Here is an 18,500-nt window from a genome sequence, read left to right on the forward strand (position 1 = left end):
ACTCAACAGATCAGGCAGCATCTCTGGAAATGAATAAACATCGACTGTTTATTCATTTCCATCCATGCTGCCTGACCTTCTGAGTTCCTCCAGCACTTTCTGTGTGTTACCAATTTGCTTACTGTATATTAATTTTTTAGATATCTTCATGCAATACCAGAAGTTGTTCAGCAAAGAGAGTGGTATGCAAAAAGGTTAATGCAAAATGAAAAGAGCTTGGAATATAATTTAAAAGGAAAGTGGAATGGGGATTAGAACAAAACAAGATGAAATGGAAAATAAATAGATTAGGAAGGAATTGAACAGACGCCCCTTATTATTGTTAAGGTTAGGCAACACTGGCAGAAGTTAGGTGTACGGTACTCCAGTGAACTACCTCAGTCAAGCAGAACAGCCATTGGTATCAAATCATTTAAGTTTCAAATGAAATTGAAAGATAGGAGATCGGGGACATAGCCAGTCAGATCCCAAACCCTGCCCATTTCCTCCTCTCTACAGATTGAGAAGTGACATGCTCTGGTTTACAATCTGACTACTGAATCTCACAATTAGAAAGGTTAAGAGAAAAAATAAAGCACTGAGCAGAGCAAAGCCTCAAAGGAGCGATAGCATATTTGTTTTAATGACTTTTGAAAATACTGGGTAATTATTTTTTATGTTCTGAGTCTACTCCTTGACAAACCTGAGCTTGATTTCTATACTCTTCTCTTATAAGTGCTGCGATGAATTCTTTCAACTGCAAAAAACCGCATGAATTTTAAACATCTAAGTAATAGATAGCCACAAAGCATTTTCAGGGTGATTTGTTCACTCTCTAGCTAACAAAAGCCTTAATAAATGGAATGTCTAAAGAAGTATGCGTAACCACAAATTCTCCTTGTAATCTCCATAATCAGTCTATGATTTTTGGATAAAGATCAAAAATTAACTTATTTCTGTCAGGCGCTTGTGAATGGACCACTTTTATTCTTGACTGCGCAGTGGTATAGAGAGTTCTCTATTCTTGGAGTGAGTTATCTGCAGGAGAGATCGATTTCGTCTGGAGTTCACCTCACAAGCGAGTCCTGTACACAGATGTTCATTGGATTTGGGGGTTTGAATTAAGTAGTCCCAGAGGATGATGGGCACTTAAGAAGGCTGAGCTCATCTCAAAAAAAGTTCAAAAGTAAATTTATTATCAGAGTACATATTTGTCACTATATACAACCCTAAGATTCATTTTCTTGTGGGCATACTCAATTAATCTAGTAACTATAACAGAAACAATGAAAGATTGCACCCAAAAAGGCAGACAACCAACGTGCAAAAGTCAACAAACTGTGCACATACAAATGAAAAACTAAGAAATAATAATAAATAAATAAATAAACAATAAATATTGAGAACATGATATGAAGAGTCCTGGAAAGTAAATCCATAATTTGTGGGAACAGTTCAGTGATGGGGCAAGTGAAGTTGAGTAAAGTTATCCCCTTTGTTTCAAGAGCCTGATGGTTAACTGTTCCCGATCCTGGTGGTGTGCGGTCTGAAGCTCCTGCCCCTTCTTCCTGATGGCAGCAATGAGAAGAGAGCACGATCTGGGTGGTGAGGGTCTCCGATGAAGGATGCTGCTTTCCTGCAACAGTGCTCAGTGTACATGTGTTTTCTTGTACTAAAAAGGAAGCAAATTATGACAATCATCCGGACAGCATGTTTGTTCTCAATTGAAAACTTGTCAAAAGTACATGTGCTGTGGAGTTCAACTGGTTGCAATGACTATCAGGACTATTGGTGTTAGTTTATTATTGTCACATGCACCAAAGACCATGTTCCACTACATGAACAACTTTTTCCCCTCCACCATCAGATTTCTGAATGGACAATGAACACTACCTCAGTACTTGAGCTCTTTTTGCATTGTACATTTTTCAATATATATTTATTATTTCAATTTAGTGTGTATTTTATGTATTGCATTGTACTGCTACCACAAAACAACAAATTTCATGACATATGTTAATAATGATAGACCTGATTCGAATTCTGATTCCGATTCCAAGATACAATGAGAAGCCTGTTTTGTACACTGTTTATACAGATCAAATCACTAACAGTGCCTTGAGTTAGAATAAGGCAAAACAATAACAGGGCAGAATGAAATGTAAAAGCTACTGAGAAAGAGCTGTGCATGTATGTGGTAAAATGCAAGATCATAAAGAGTAGATTCTGAGGTTAAGAGCCCATTTTATCATACAAAAGATGCAATAAAGAGCCTGATAACAGTGGGATAGAAACTGTTTTTGAACCTGATGGTACGTGTTCAGAATTTTGTATCTTTTGCCTGATGATGCTGTCGAGACTAACGCTTGATTTGGATTTAAGTGAGGGAGAGTTGTGCAACGTCAGCCTCACTCTCTCTTCCCAATTCCCATCTGGATCCAGTGGCAAGAAAAGAGTTGAGACGGCTGGAGATGGGACTAGGCTCAGTGGATGACCAAGACATCTTCTGTGTCTTGTTGTGCTCTACGCGTTCCACGACGCTTGCAGAGACCGCCTTCTTGACCATTGGACCTTTCATTGGTCTCGTCCACTCAATGAGCCGGAGTCTGTCTTCACATGCTGGGATAGACAACTCCCTATCTCACCGAGGGTTTGAGACCCATCGGCTACCCTCACCTGGTTTAGCAGGCTTGTCGAAGCCGTTGCCCGGGGTGTGGCCGCTGTCACATGCAAACAGCTACGGGGAGCCACAGGTGAGAGCTGAGTGCCAGGTGGGGACCAAAGGTGGACAAACCGCCCTGAAAAGGAAACAACATATTCCCCCACCAGAGGTGCTACCCCTCCCTGACGCCCCATACACCCACTTTTGCCTGATAGGAGAGGAAAGAAGGGAGAATATCCAGAGTGGGTGGTGTCTTTTATTATACACGCTGCTTCACTAAGGCAGAGACATTTGCAGACAAAATGCATAGATCATGCCATACATAATTACATAGGAGGAAAAATAAAGAGAAATAAGAATATAAGATTGTCAGATTAAATGGTAGACAAGGAAAGAAAAGGTCACCTAGAGATGGATAGATTTTTGACACATGCTGTCTTAAAAGTTGGTGAAGATAAAACAGGGCTGGAACCAGTATGGGCAGTTCTTCACTGACTAGCACAGACACAGTGGGCCAAATGGCCTTTATCTGTGTCTATTTTTTCAATGATTCTATAGGGATCTGGAGTGGAGATATGTGTGGGCAAGTTCTGTGTTAAAGCCACATCATCAACGCAGCTGGCTGCCTCTTCAAGGACAGTTCCTGGCAGGATTCAGCCACACTGAAGTTCTGCAGCTGGACTTTCAGTGGAAGAATGCATCTGGGGGTCACAAAGAGCAAGGCAGAGGCACAGCCTGTAGACCTACCACCTGACAGCTCCATCAACCCATGTTCAATCCTGACCTTCGGTGCTATATGTGTGGAGTGTGCCCATTCTCCCTGTGACTCTATGGGTCTCCACTGGCTACTCTTGTTATACCTAACCAAGGCATGAAGGTATGTATATTGGCACTTGGTTCGTGAAAGATAGAATAGGCTTGGGGGAAGTGATGGAAAATGGAGGAAATCATTGGAAGATTGAAATGGGAGGTATGTATGTGGGTACTTGATGGCTCGCATAAAATCAGTCACTGAAAGGTCTGCTTCAATATTATAGAGCTTTACAACGTCATCCAAATGCACCACAGCTTGAGATGGCAAGACCACAAAGAAATGCAGGGAGTTGAAGTTGTAGCCTAGCTCATCCCTCCATGGACTCTGACTCAACCACAATTTGGCAGTGCTGTAGATTCGGCAATTGTCCTCGTGAATTTGCACATGTCTGTTAATTATTATTGTGACGGTGTTTAACTCCATTCTTTCCATCGTGATTCTTGTCGAGACTTGAGAAAAGCACGGTAAAACTGTCTGCTTGCATTCGGACTCGCCTGGGAAATTGGACCGTTGCGTCAACTGGCGCGGACGACTAGCGGTATTTTTTTTATATTTAATTATCCCTTTCAGCCGCAAGGTTGGCATGGTTTTCCATTTGAGAGTTTTAATTAGCAGCCCTGTTTGGCATGGCATTTATTGTTTTCTTTTCTCTCTAAACCCTGTTTCGCACTGAAGTTTGTGAACTATCAACCTGCTTCAGTGTCTCTCTCTCTCTGCACTTGGGCCATATTCGAACATAGTGACAGACTCAGTCTTCATTTCCTGCTGCCTCAGGAGGGCAGACAGCATAATCAAGGAACCTTTTCAGCTCATTATTTTCCTTCCATCCCATCCTCCCCACCTTCCATCAGGCAGAAGAAACAAGAACCTGAAAACAAAACTCCAGTCTGAAGGACGACATCTCTCCCACTGTTATCAGACTCTTGAATGAAACTCTTGTACACTAAATATCAACTTTCTATCTCTTAATCTACCTTGTCATGGCTCTTGCGCTTCATTTGGCTACAGGTATTGCACTTTCTCTGTAGGAGTAACACTGCATTTTGCATTTTGTATTTTCTTCCTTCAGTACTACCTCAATGTACTAATGTAAGGCATGGTCTCTCTGGATGGAATGCAGGCAAATGTTTTTCACTGTATCTCAGTATATGAGACAATAATAAACCAATGATCAATTATGACTTTACACATCATGGCCCAGGGAGAAGAGGACAGGAATCCGGATTCTCACTGATGGTGCTCCTTTGAAAAAAACTTTCTGATTAATAAAATGAACTAACAGGCATAGACCGAATGGATAGCCAAAGACTTTTACCCAGGATGGAAATGACTAATACAAGGAGGCATCATTTTAAGGTTACTGGAGGAAAGTATAGCAGGATGTCGGAGGAAATTTTTTTACACAGAGAGAGGTGAGTGTGCAGCACACTCTCTCGGGGTGGTGGTAGAAGTAAATGCATTAGGGCATTTAAGAAGCTCTTGGATGGGCACATGGCTGATAGAAAAATTTACAGCGATGTAGAAGGGGAGTGTTGGTTATAAGGTCAGCACAACATTGTTCTAAAACCTAATTGTGTTGCTCTTGCCATTCTATGTAAACAAAATTTTCTCTGCTGTGTAGAGAGCGTGTATTCCATGACCTTTCATTCTGGAAAGCCATAAGGCATTATGAAAGAATAGTTAGTTTGGTTAATTGCATTCTACAGTGTCTGGATAGGAATAGTGAATTCTGTGACTTCCTACCACCTATTCCTTTTCCGCTTCATTTTTGTGTTGACATAGTAATTTCACAGAGAAAGGGCCAGAGATTCTTTTAAATCATAGATTATGATTATGGCAGCATGGTAGGTTAGCAGTTAAGTATTATGTTATTACAGTGCTGACAATTGGTGATGGGGGTTCAAGTCCCACCACTGTCTGTAAAGAGTACGTACATTGTCCCCATGACTGCGTCTGTTTCTTCCCACTCCAAAGATGTATTGATTAGGGTTAGTAGGTGTGGACATGCTATGTTGGCACCAGAAGCATGGCAACTTTTGGTCTGCCACCAGCATATATTCTGACTGTATTGGTTTTGATACAAGCTATGCATTTCACTGTATATTTCAATGTTTGGATATACATGTGACAAGGAACGTCATCTCTAATCTTTCTTTATTTACAGGCAATTGAAAGGAGTTAGGATGTTGTCAAACACAATGGAGGCAAATCTTTAATTTGTCATCAAAAGCTACATAAAGTGTAACTTACATCAAAGTTGCTGGTGAACGCAGCAGGCCAAGCAGCATCTATAGGAAGAGGCGCAGTCGACGTTTCAGGCCGAGACTAACGGCCAGGGTATCTTCAAGGAGCAGTGCCTGAGAAAGGTGGCGTCCATCATTAAAGATTCCCACCACGCAGTTACCACACTGTTACTATTGGGAAGGAGGTACAGAAGCCTGAAGGCACATACTCAGCAACATTGAACCCATAAAGTTAACAAATTTCAAGATTTATGCCTGTGATATTAAATCTGATTCTGATTCACACATTAACTGACAGCAGGAACATTGATTTCTCTAATTTATGGTATTTCACCCCCTCACTCCCTTTTTCTCTTCCTTTTTCCATTCTGGCTCCCTTCTTAACCCTTCTCAATTTGCAGTTTGTAATCTCCCATGTCGATCATAGCATTGCCCTTATTACATGCCTTTTCTATTTCCCATTGAAACTTATATCCTACATCCTGGCTACTGTTTGGGAGCCTGTGTATAACTCCCATCAGTGCCTTTTAGCCCTTGCAGTTTCTTAACTCTGCCCACAGGGATTCTACGTTTTCTGATCTAATGTCAACACTTTCAGAAGATTTGATTTCATTATTTATCAACAGAGCCATTCCATCCCCTCTGCCTACCTGTCTGTCCAGTCACAACTAAGACGTATCCTTGGATGTTAAGCTTCCAACTATGATCTTATTTCAGTGATACCCATAACGTCATTCCTGTCGACTGTGCTACCGTACATATTCTGTTTACTGCATGCATTCAAATATAATACCTTCAGACCTGCATTCATCACCATTTTCAATTTTTCCCCCATGTTACACTTCTCATCATCCCACTGACTGAAATTTTGCCCTACCATCCGCTTGTCCATCCTTACAGTCTCACTACACAGTGCATTGATTTGTAGACCAACTGCCCCATCCTCAGCTCTATCACTCAGGTTCCCATCCCCGTGCTAATGTAGTTTAAACCAAGGGTTACCAACATTTTTAAAGCCATGGAGCCTTACAAATAGCCGAGGTGTCCATGGATCCCAGTTTGGGAACCCCTGGTTTAAACCCTCCCCATCAGCTACAGCAAACTTGACCACATAAGATAGTTCCCACTTGGGTTCAGGTATTTTCCCTCCTCTTTGTACGGGTCATATCTACCCCAGAAGAGATCACAATCTTCCAGAAATCTGAAACCCTGCCCCCTGCACCATTTCTTCGGCCACGTATATCAGTATCATCATCCTATTCCTGCCCTGAGTAGCACATGGTATTGGGATAAATCCAGAGATGACTATCTTGGCGATCCTGCTCCTCAGCCTCTTCCCTAACTCCGTATACTCACTGCACAGGATCTCTTCCCACTTTCTACCTATGTCATTGATGCCAACCTTTGGCTGCTCCCCCTCCCTCTTGAGAATCATCTGCAACTGTTTGGAAACATCCTAGATCCTAGCACCTTGGAGGCAACAATCTACCCTGGCATCTCTTTCATGGTCAGAGAATCTCCTGTCCATCCAGCTAACGTTCAGGTCTCCTATCACACTACTCTACCTGACTTCACCCTTCCCTGCCGAACTTCAGGGCTGCCCATAGTATCACTGGCCTGACTGCTGCTGCTGTGCCCTGATAGGTTATCTCCCCAGCAGTATCCAAATGAGTATACTTGCTGCTGAGGGGAGTTTCTGCAGAGGAACCCTGCACTGATCGTTTATTCCCCTTACTTTCTTGGTGGTCACCCACCTGCTATCTGAAGACTGCACTCTGGGTGTGACTACCTCCATAAAAGACTCATCTATGAAGTTTTCAGCCTCCCGGATGGTCCTGAGTGGATCCAGTTCCAGCTCCAGTTCCTTGAACTTGTCAGTCAGGAGCTGATGTTGGGTGCATTTCTTGCAGATGTAGTCATCGGGGAGAATGTTAGGTACCCTGACATCCAACATCTCACAAGATGAGCATTCCAATGCCTGAACTACCAACCTGTCTTCACTTGTTATGCCTCTAACTTCTGAAACTTATGTTCTAACCTGCGCCTGTTCGTGCCCAAGCCCAAATCTTAACCACTAGTCATTCATACTGACCTACATGATGGGGTGCTGCCAATAAATATTTTTCACAGGTTTCGCAGAACATCAGAAGATGATTTCAGCTAATGAAGCGTGGAAGTACACAGAAAGCAATGTGCGCACAGTACAAACCCAGCAACAGTAATCTGAAGACACAACAGACTGCAGAGGCAGCAGTCTGGAGCAAAAACTGACTTTTTTTTAATTAATGCTGAGTGAGGGAATTTAGCTATGGTTATTTTTTTGAAGTCAGGAAGTTTCTCCTTTATATTTTACATCTTCATGGTGCCCCAACATAATGTGGATAAGGTGGGATTCTTCATTTTGCACTCCCAGACTAAGTTGAGAGGACCAAAAACCTGTGCCTCAGTCCACAATGGAAAAGTAGGAATGGATTGTGGGAGGAGCATCCTTATTGTCTTAAAGGCCTTTTGTGTTTATCAGATATAATGGAAAATGTCCCTCTCTGTGTGAGAGAATTTTCTTCGTTTGGGAAGGGTTACTATTCTAGTTCCCATTTAAAAAAAATGTAACCTGTTCATACACCCCTCGAGATTATCATGATCAGAATCAGAATCAGATTTATTGATGCCCTCAGTGGTGGGCAGGTGAGTACCCATGATGGCGCTGGCTGAGGGTACAACACTCCTCAGCTTTTTCTTATTCCATTTTGTGGTTCTGCCATGCCAGGCGGTGATGCAAGCAATTAGATTGCTCTCCACAGTACATCTGTAGAGTCTTTGGTGAATCTCCTCAAACTCCTTATGAAATATTACTGTTGGTGTGCCTTCTACATAATTGCATCAGTACGTTGGAGCCAGGATAGATCTTCAGAGATGTTGACACCCTGGAACTTGAAACTGCTCACCCTTTCTAAGATTCAAAGTTCATCTATTAATGAAGTATGTATACTTCATACAACCTTAAGATTCATCTCCTTACAGGCAGCCTCAAAACAAAGAAACCCAACAGAACCCATCAAAAAAAAAGACTGTCAAACACCCAATGTGTGGGGAAAAATAAAACAAATCAAGCAAACAATAAGCAAAGAACATTCAGAATTGAAGTTCATGAAAGTGAATCCACAGCCACAAAGCCAATCCAGAAGCCTGATATTTGCAGGCCACAGCCTCAGTTCAGTGCAGAGGTGAGTAAACTTTGCGAGTAGTGAATTGAACACATGCCTGTCCTTCTCCTCCAACCCTGACCTTTTCAATCTGACCTGGTGCTTAGATCAGTCAAAACATTGGCTTGTTCCTTCCTGTTGGGCCCAGACCCCACTGCCTCACTTTGGCTTGCCTGGCCTCATTTCTGCCTCTTTCAGTTGGCTCCAAGTCCACTCCAGCAATAGCCAAACACTGGTTCGTTTCCCATTCTCGGGCCCGGGCCGCACCGCCTCAATTTGGCTCATATATACGAAGCTGAAATCGTCCTATGCCATCAAGGCTTCAGTTCACATCACAAAAATGGCAGGTTGTGTGGGTGGTTCAAAATCTCACCTCCAAAAGGTAAGTTACAGGCTATTGAAAGCAGTGATCTTTTCCAGGAAAAGTGTGGTGAATAAAGTAGTAGTTTTGTTTGCTGCCAGCAAGTCATCACTGTATTCCATCAGTGCCATCTTTAGATTTTCTCCATTGCAAAGGTGACCACAGATCCCTGATCAAAAAATATCCTATTCCCTTTTTCGATCTAGCATTACACAACTTATTCTGATTTGAATACCAACAGACAAACAAACATAATTCCAAATCCAATTTTAATTAAGAAACAGATGGGGTGATAACTGTGCAGATTTGTCATCGACTATAACTAGGAGAATTTTAAGAAAGAGATTAAAATGTGTAACAATATAAGTCACTGTAGTGTTGTGTGTTGCCAAAGGAAATTTTATCTTCATTATGCGACAAATGTGCTCTATTTAATTCTTAACGATTGCTTCATGATATGAACCATTTAGATTTTCAAGCACATCCATAGATATTGGTTAAAATCTGTGTTCTATATCTTGTAATTTGGTGAAGTAGTGTTTGGTGTTATTCAGATTTTCTCCCCACTTCAAAGTAGTGAAGAGGGAAACAGGAGAATCTTGGACCCAAGTGATGTTACGAGCAATCGTGTATCTCCTCAAACACTGAAAAGACTGACCTAGAAATGTAAGCCAGAAAAAGTGATCCAGAACTTCAATGGTTTTAAAGTAGTCACAGAACAGTGGTCTAAATATAAGGTTATAAAATAGAATATGGGGTAATTACACTCAGTGGCCACTTTATTAGGTACATCAGTACACCTGCTTGTTAATACAAATATATAATCGGCCTATCATATGGCCACAACCCAATGCATAAAAGCATGCAGACATGGTCAAGAGGTTCATTTGTTGTTCAGACCAAATTTCAGAATGGTGAAGTAATGTATTCTGAGTGACTTTGACTGTGGAATGATTGTTGGTGAAGGAGACGGAGGGTGTGGTTTGAATTCTCAGAAACTGCTGATACCTACGATTTTCACGCACGACAGTCTCTGGAGGTTATGGTGTGAAGAACAGAAACAACTTCCAGTGACGGGCAGTTCTGTTGGTGAAAATGCCTTGTTAATGAGAGAGGTCTGAGATGAATGGTGTGCAAAAGTACCTCTCTGAATGCACAGCACGTCAGACCTTAATGTGGCTGGGATACAGGAGCAAAAGACCATCAGCATACACTCAGTCACCACTTTATCAGGTATAGGAGGTACCTAGTAATGTGGCTACTGTGTGTATTTTACTGGTGTTCATTAGTTCATTGGTCATGTACAATAGAGGATGATATTACCGAGGGGATGTTGGACTGTTGGAGGGAAAATTCACTATCTGAAAGTACTTCAAGGAGAAGCAACTTTGTCACCCAGCTGTGGGGACTGGTGTTTTCATTCCCAAACAAACAACACAAAGAAGAGTCAAATTCAAAGTCCTAAGTCAAATTCAGTTTAATATTAAAGTATGTATATTACACTATCTTGAGATTCATTTTCTTGAAGGCAAATACAGGAAAATAAAACAAACTTGTTTCCCAGGATGGGGGAGTCTAGTATGAGAGGGCATGACTTAAGGATTGAAGGGCGTCCATTCAGAACAGAAATGCGAAGAAATTTTTTTAGCCAGAGGGTGGTGAATCTATGGAATTTGTTGCCACGGGCAGCAGTGGAGGCCAAGTCATTGAATGTATTTAAGGCAGAGATTGATAGGTATCTGAGTAGCCAGGGCATCAAAGGTTATGGTGAGAAGGCGGGGGAGTGGGACTAAATGGGAGAATGGATCAGCTCATGATAAAATGGCAGAGCAGACTCGATGGGCCGAATGACTGACTTCTGCTCCTTTGTCTTATGGTCTTATGGTCTAATACAATAGAGTTTATGAAAAACTATACAAAAATAAAGCCTAACAAACAACTAATGTCCAAAAGGGGACAAATTGGGCAAATAAAAAATAAATGATATTGAGAACAAGAGTTGTTAAGAGTCTTTGAAAGTGAGTCTAGAGGTTGAAGAATGAGGTCAATGTTGAGGTGAGTGAAGTTATCCATGCAGGTTCAGGAGCATGATGGTTGTAGGGTAATAATTGTTCCTTAATCATCTGGTGTCAGACCTAAGTATTTTCTTTCTGATCATAGTAGAGAGAAGAGAGCATGGTCTGGATTGTTCACTGGTTCATATTTCAGCATTTGCAATCCCTTGTGGTCAGTAGCACATGTAAAAAGCCCAGAGCACTATCTTGCAAACAGTACCACATGGAAGATTTCACCTCAAGGGAGACCGAGTTATTGATATGCGTAGTTATCCATTTGAACTGGAGCTTTAAGATACAAACCAAATTTAACAGCACATTAAAAGTGGAAGGGAGATATGGTGAAATGGATAGATGTAGGGTTGGGGAATTCCAGAACTTAGGACTGGGAACAGTAGAGCTGTTAACAGCAGAGCAACTGAAATTTGTGATGCACAACAAACCAGAACTGGAGTAGCAATAGCATGGATCAGATTAGAAAGAAATTAAGGAGAAAACCGTGGAGAAAAATATGAAAAGAGATTGGCAGCATTGAACATCAAGCTTCTGCTCAACCAGCAGCTGGTTCAGGTCAGTGAGTACCAGAGGTGATGGGACTCTGGACCTGTGAGTGCTTTTGGGAATCCAAGTCAACAGGCTTGAAGGCCTGCCCTTTCTCACCAGACACACAGCACAATTAAGAATGCTTTAAAGTAAATTCAAGTGCAGTGGAGTACATCACTGCCAGAAGACAACAAATTTAACGATGTATGCCAATGATATTAAACTTAATTCTGATTCTGGACTACCTACTCTTAAATCATTAAATATGATTCATATCCAGCAAAAACAGCATTCAGATGAAAGGACAATCATTTGGAATATAAAGAAAAAAGATACATGCTTTAATAATGAAATTAAATTTAAAAGTATGACTATTGTCATGCTACTTAAGCAGAATTCCTTTAAATGACTCAGAAGCATACAGTTGAATCCTCGTTATTCTGGAAAACCATGTAATAAACAGTATGTTAGTCAGTCGTCAGCAGTTGTACTGGTTTGTACATCACCCAACACTCATGACAACAGAGGATCCACCTGGAATGGTGTTGCGTACCTTTCGCTAGGTCTTAAAAAAAAGAACTAAGAAAAACACAGAGTGGATCTGTTTAAAGACACATTTATTGCTAGCAATGAGAAACACCTCCTCTCCTCATGGATGGCAGGCTGCTTCTGATTTATAGCTTACAAGGTTTGTTTTTTTTTAAACAAGCTTTCAGTATACGTATACTTTAATTGTTATCTTTTCTGGAGGTCAGCTCCCTCACTTCAGTACTCAAGGCCAGCAGTATATATATCTCCCCTTCATTACACAATGAACAATTATTAAGAGATTACATGCCTCTTGACATATACACACTAAGCTTATAGCAAAACAATCTGGGATTATACAGATTCCATTTGGTTACATTATAAGATTAAATAAGTAAATAAATCTCAAAGATTTGAATATATTTCCACAATGGACAAAATCAAAGCCAAAAGTTTGAAGTAAATTTATTATAAAAGTATATTTATGTCACCATCCACTCACTTGTGATTTATTTTCTTGCAGGTATTTAAAGGAAATATAATAGAATTTACAGAAAAAAACTATACATAAATGAGCACTGATGAACAACCAATGTGCAAAAAAAGTTGTGCAAATAAATGGATAGATAGATAATAGATAATGAATAAAAAATACATATTGAGAGAGAGTTATTCTGTCAATCAATGAACAAGATGAATATTAGCTCATATTTTTTATGTTTCTTTGCTATATTCAGTGAAGTGTTCTGAATAATTTACCTTGCTTCTATCGGAAGAAGTTGCTGAAGTTTCATCTCTCATTTTTTTAAACTAGTAAAAGCATTTGCTATCATTCGATTGTTACTGTGGTCATACACACATATTTGGCTAATGCAGTGTTGACAATAATGTTACAGACATGTGCTTCATGTGTAAATAGCGCTGCATCTGCTTTGAGTTGGCTCGTCATCCATTTCAAAACCCATGCCCTACCTCAGGGGTTCTGAACCCTTTTTTATGGCAAGGACTGCTATCATTACCAAGGAGTCCGTGGACCCGAGCTTGGGTACCCCTGTGGCCTGCCTAGCTTGTTTTTTTTTTTAATTCAATCATGAAAAGCCTAATGCAGAGTTATAAAACCAGACAGCATAACAACAGGACACTTGCTCCAACCAAGCACCAAGTACCCATCTAGTCTATTCTCATTCACCAACATATGGTCTATAATCATCTGTGCCTTGGTGATTTAAGTGTTTATCAAATGCTTCTTCAATGTTGTGAGAATCTTTCTCACAATCCCTTCAGGAGAAATTCTGCAGATTCTGACCACCCTTACGATGATAAATCCTCAAATCCCCTCTAAATGCCTTGTATGATAAAGTGGGCACTTAACTTCACAATCTACCTCATCGTGGCCTTGCACTGTGTTTTGTCTATAACTGTAACATTAATTCTGCAGTCCATTATTACTTTCACATTGCGCTATCTTCATGTACTGATATCATTAAACGATCAATCAGATGGCAGGCAATACTAAGTCTTTCACTGTATTTCAATATATGTGGTAATAATAAGCACATTTTCCCATTTTAAACCTTCTTATCACTTCTCTGAAACATATTATTTCTGGTTTTAGAATCAAATTGCAGTAAGACCAACCTTTAGTATTTCTGCCACATTGCCTTTGAGAAGTTGATACCATTATAGTATCAGTAGGTATAGAGTTGGCACTAATCAGTTGACTTGTTGAACTGTTGCAGTTCTGATCACTAATTACCTACAGAAAAAGATATCAATAACATTGAAAAGTGCAGGGAAAAGTTCCAAGGATGTTGCCAGGATGTGAGGACCTGAGGAAAGGTAGAATTGGTAGGACCTTATTCCCTGAAGCATAAGAGAATGAGAGGAGCTTTGATTGAAGTATACAAAATTATAAAGTGTATAGATAGGGTAAATGCAAGTAGGTTTTTCCACTGACATTGGGTGAGTCTAGAACTAGAAGTCAGAAGGTTCGTCCATCGTCATCGATGAAGACCTCAACACCATTAGTACTTTTTACGAGGTTGAGTTGCTAGCTCGACACTCAACCTGGCATGAATGGAAAGCATGCCCAGGAGCGGCTTGACTAGATTCAAATTCGGGAACCTTCACTCCCGGAGTCTGGTGCTGATGTCACTGAGCCACCAGCCGGCGTGATGGTGTTGAGACTAGCGCTTGATTTGGATTTAAGGGAGGGAGAGTTGTGCAGCGTCAGCCTCACTCTCTCTTCCCAATTCCTATCTGGATCCAGTGGCAAGACAAGAGTTGAGATGGCTGGAGATGGGACTAGGTGCAGTAGATGACCAGGACGCCTTCTGTGTCTTGTCCTGCTCTACACATTCCACGATGCTTGCAGAGACCGCCTTCTTGACCATTGGACCTTCCATTGGTCTCATCCGCTCAATCAGCCAGAGTCTGTCTTCACAGGCTGGGATAGACAACTCCCTATCTCACCGAGGGTTTGAGACCCGTCGGCTACCCTCACCTGGTTTAGCCGGCTCGCCGAAGCAGTTACCTGGGGTGTGGCCGCTGTCACAGGCAAACAGCTACGGGGAGCCACAGGTGAGAGTTGAGTTCCAGGTGGGGACCAAAGGTGGACAAACTGCCCTGAGAAGGACGCCACATGTTCCCCCATCAGAGGTGCTACCATTCCTTGATGCCCCATGCACTCTCACCTAGAAGTCATAGGTTAATAGAGAATGGTGAAATATTTAAGGGGAAGATGAGGAGAATTCTCTTTACTCAGAGGGTGATGAGAGTGGAATGAGCTGCCAGTGATAGAGGTAGATGTGAGCTTGATTGCAGCACTTAAGAGAAGTTTGGGTAATTACATAGAGAAGGGTATGAAGGGCTACGTTCCAGGTGCAGGTCAATAGGACTAGGAGAATAATGGTTTGGCAGTGACTATATGGCCGAAAAGAGCTTGTTTCTGTGCTGTAGTGCTCTATAACACCATGACTCGATGAGTATGGTACTGGCATGACACTACAATCAGTGTCAACTTTATTAGGTACCTCTTGTCAACGACAAGGTTGATGTGTTGTGCATTCCGAGACGCTCTTCTGCACACCACTGTTGTAACACACGGTTATTTGAGTTACTGTCACCTTTCTGTCAGCTTGAACCACTCTTTCCCTTCTCCTCCGGCCTCTCTCATTAACAATCACCCACATAACTGCTGCTTACTGGATGTGTTTTTGTTTCCCACACCGTTCTCTGTAAGCTAGCGACTGTTGTGTGTGAAGATCCCAGAAGATCAGCAGTTTCTGAGATACGCAAACCACCCAATCTGGCACCAACAATCATTCTGCAGTCGGTAACTTAAGAGAAGTTTGCTTCTTCCCCATTCTTCTCCATTCTGATGTTTTGTCTGAACATCAGCTGAACCTCTTGACCATGTCTGCATGCTTTTATGCTCTGATTTGCTTCCACATGGTTGGCTGATTAAATATTTGCATTAACAAGCAGGTGTATAGGAGGTCACTGTGTGTATGTTAATAAAGTTGTCACCGAGTGTATGTTAAAATAGGATACTGTGTTATAACCTGCACAATGGCCAGCGCAGAACTCAAACGGAATGCTTTCTCCCAAGTGATGTGAAATGTTTTGATTGCTTTTGGAGCTGCACTCATTCAGGCAAGAGATTCCATTACACTACACAAAGCTTCTGAGATCCCAAGGCATGCTGTTTGCTTCCTACGTGTGGGGGATGAGGTCATGAAGTGCTGTAGTGCCTTGGCAGGGATTTCATCTGCCTTGTTGTTTTTCAACTGTCGGGTGGCCTTTTGACCTCTTCCTGGGCTTAATTAGCACTGAGGTTGTAGTGGATAAAGTGCTGCGGTATGAGATTAAAGGCAGCCATGTCTCAACTGACAAGACCTTTGATACATCTCCAGCCCATTCCCCTACAGCTTCAAACCCATGATTCCTAATGTGCTCCTTATTTTCACTACAAAATGAATTGGCTGTGTTTCCATAGCTTTTGTGGATCCACAACTAGAACAAACAATCTCTTCATATCTGCTCTCTTGGAGAAAGATAACCAACCACAAACTCTTTAGTTAATAGGCAAATTGGTAAATTGGTTTATTATCGTCACATGTACTTAGGTACAGTTAAATATTTGTTTTGCATACTGTTCAGTATAAATAACAGTGTGGTAGTACAAGGGAAAACACTAACGACATGCAGAATAATATTACAATTGCAGAGAAAATGCAATGCAGGTAGACAATAACGTGTCAGGCCACAATGGAGTAGATAGTGCAGTCATGAGTTCATCTTATTGTACTAGCGAACCTGACTTATAACATTGGGATAGAAGCTGCCTTGAGCCTGGTTCTTTTGACCAAATGACGTTTATCAGTCATTGTGTTGTAATTTTTCATTGACTCTGTTGTACTTCTTTGTTCCACAGCAAGAAATGAATCTCAGGATAGTGTATGGTGACATACTGTATACATACCGAGATGATAAATTTACTTTGATATGTGCTTTCAGGCTTATGTATCTCAGTTAATCACTTATTCAAGATTCAAGATTGTTTTATATCACTTCCAGTGTAAAGGACAACAAAATAATTGTTACTCTGGTTCTAATGTAGGATTAAAAAAACACAATAAGATAAAGAACACAAAAATACAAAGTACAATAAATATACTGTAAAAACATAAGATTGCTTACATATATATTAAGTGATGTCCATAAAGTGAGGTTAGGCACAGCAACGTCTATACATTAGGTGACTCTGACAGGAAATGATAAAGGAGTGGTGGGGGGAGGATTAATGGGCAGAACTGTTGATCAGCCATACTGCTTCCGAGTTTGTTGGTCCTGGTGTGGGTGCTGAGCAGCCCCCTCCCTGATGGGAGAGGAGCAAACAGTCCATGACCAGAGTGGGTGGGATCCTTCAAAATGATACTGGCCCTTTTCTGGAACATTCTGCCTATATATCCTTAATGGCAGGCAGGCAGAATTCTGACATAATTCTGGACATCTCTTTGTCTCCTTCCACCATAAATTTCCAATTTATCACATTCCCATAGATTTGTAAATGTTACTAATTGTTTTGCAACTTTAAAGACACTGAGCAGGGCTAGCTGTAATTACAGGCATTAATAGGTCTGACTATACATTCTTGAAATAATTGGCGACAGCTGTGTAGGGACGGAGTTTGTACTCTGGAGATGGAAAGAACAAGATGGAAAGAATAGACAGAACAGATGGAAAGACAGCAGAAGAGAGCCAGGAGAAATGCAGCCATGGTTGCCGACACTACCACTACCACTACCACATATACATGTCCCACCTGCAATAGAGCTTGTGGGTCCAGGATAGGACTGTATAGTCATCAACGATCTCACCGTTAGAGGAGTGGACGTCGTCATCGGATTTCGATAGACAACCGAAGAAGAAGGAAGAAGAAATAATTCCTCTCAATCTTAAGAAAGAAACAACTTGAAATATTGTACGGTTCCAGGAAAGACGGTGATATAGGCGTTATCTGTGGTGTGTTGCACTCCCTGGAGAACATCACGATCCAGATGTCAATGAGATAGTAATTGCATAGAATTGCCAAACTAGCGTGCATTAAGATACACTCCTCCCTGTTTGTGAATTTAGCCTGGGAATAAATGATAAAAGTTGGCTGTTTCTAATAGCCAAGAATCACAAACATTAATTTGGCAAGTTCTTTGTAATATTAATTTGTTTGAATTGAAGTGTTTAATATGGCCACTAAAACATTTGTTTAGGGGCTGTGTGCTGGATCATAACCATTATAACAAAACAAAAAAGCTCTCAACAGCAGAGTGAAAGGGAATGAATAAATGAAAGTGGCTCTGCTCCACTCTGCATCAGCTTCAGTTAAGAGAGTCTAAAAGCCTCTTTCCCTGTTATTAAATGCTTCTGCGGTCAGATGCACTGTGAACAGATTGTAGCTGATGGAAATATCAGCACTCTAATACCAAGCCTTTACTGCCTCCCCACACGCAAAATGACAAATTTGTCATATAAATCCTAACATACGTATATACACAGAAAGGTGCCAGAAAAAGGCCAGAAAACTCTTAAAGGATCCCACCTACCCAGCTTAC

The 18,500-nt window shown here is 41.1% G+C and overlaps 1 long non-coding RNA gene across 1 annotated transcript; it reads right to left on the bottom strand.

The window, feature by feature from the left end:
- Nucleotides 1-1,128: 1,128 nt before the first annotated feature.
- Nucleotides 1,129-17,846, bottom strand: LOC134359203 (uncharacterized). Its single transcript, XR_010021063.1, has 3 exons — nucleotides 17,714-17,846; nucleotides 5,706-5,812; nucleotides 1,129-1,651 (listed from the first exon to the last, which is right to left on the bottom strand). It is a non-coding gene; the product is annotated as an uncharacterized LOC134359203 (long non-coding RNA).
- Between the last annotated feature and the right edge of the window lie 654 nt (nucleotides 17,847-18,500).

The sequence above is a fragment of the Mobula hypostoma genome, chromosome 20 (assembly GCF_963921235.1).
Source record: "Mobula hypostoma chromosome 20, sMobHyp1.1, whole genome shotgun sequence".
Lineage (NCBI taxonomy): Eukaryota > Metazoa > Chordata > Chondrichthyes > Myliobatiformes > Myliobatidae > Mobula > Mobula hypostoma.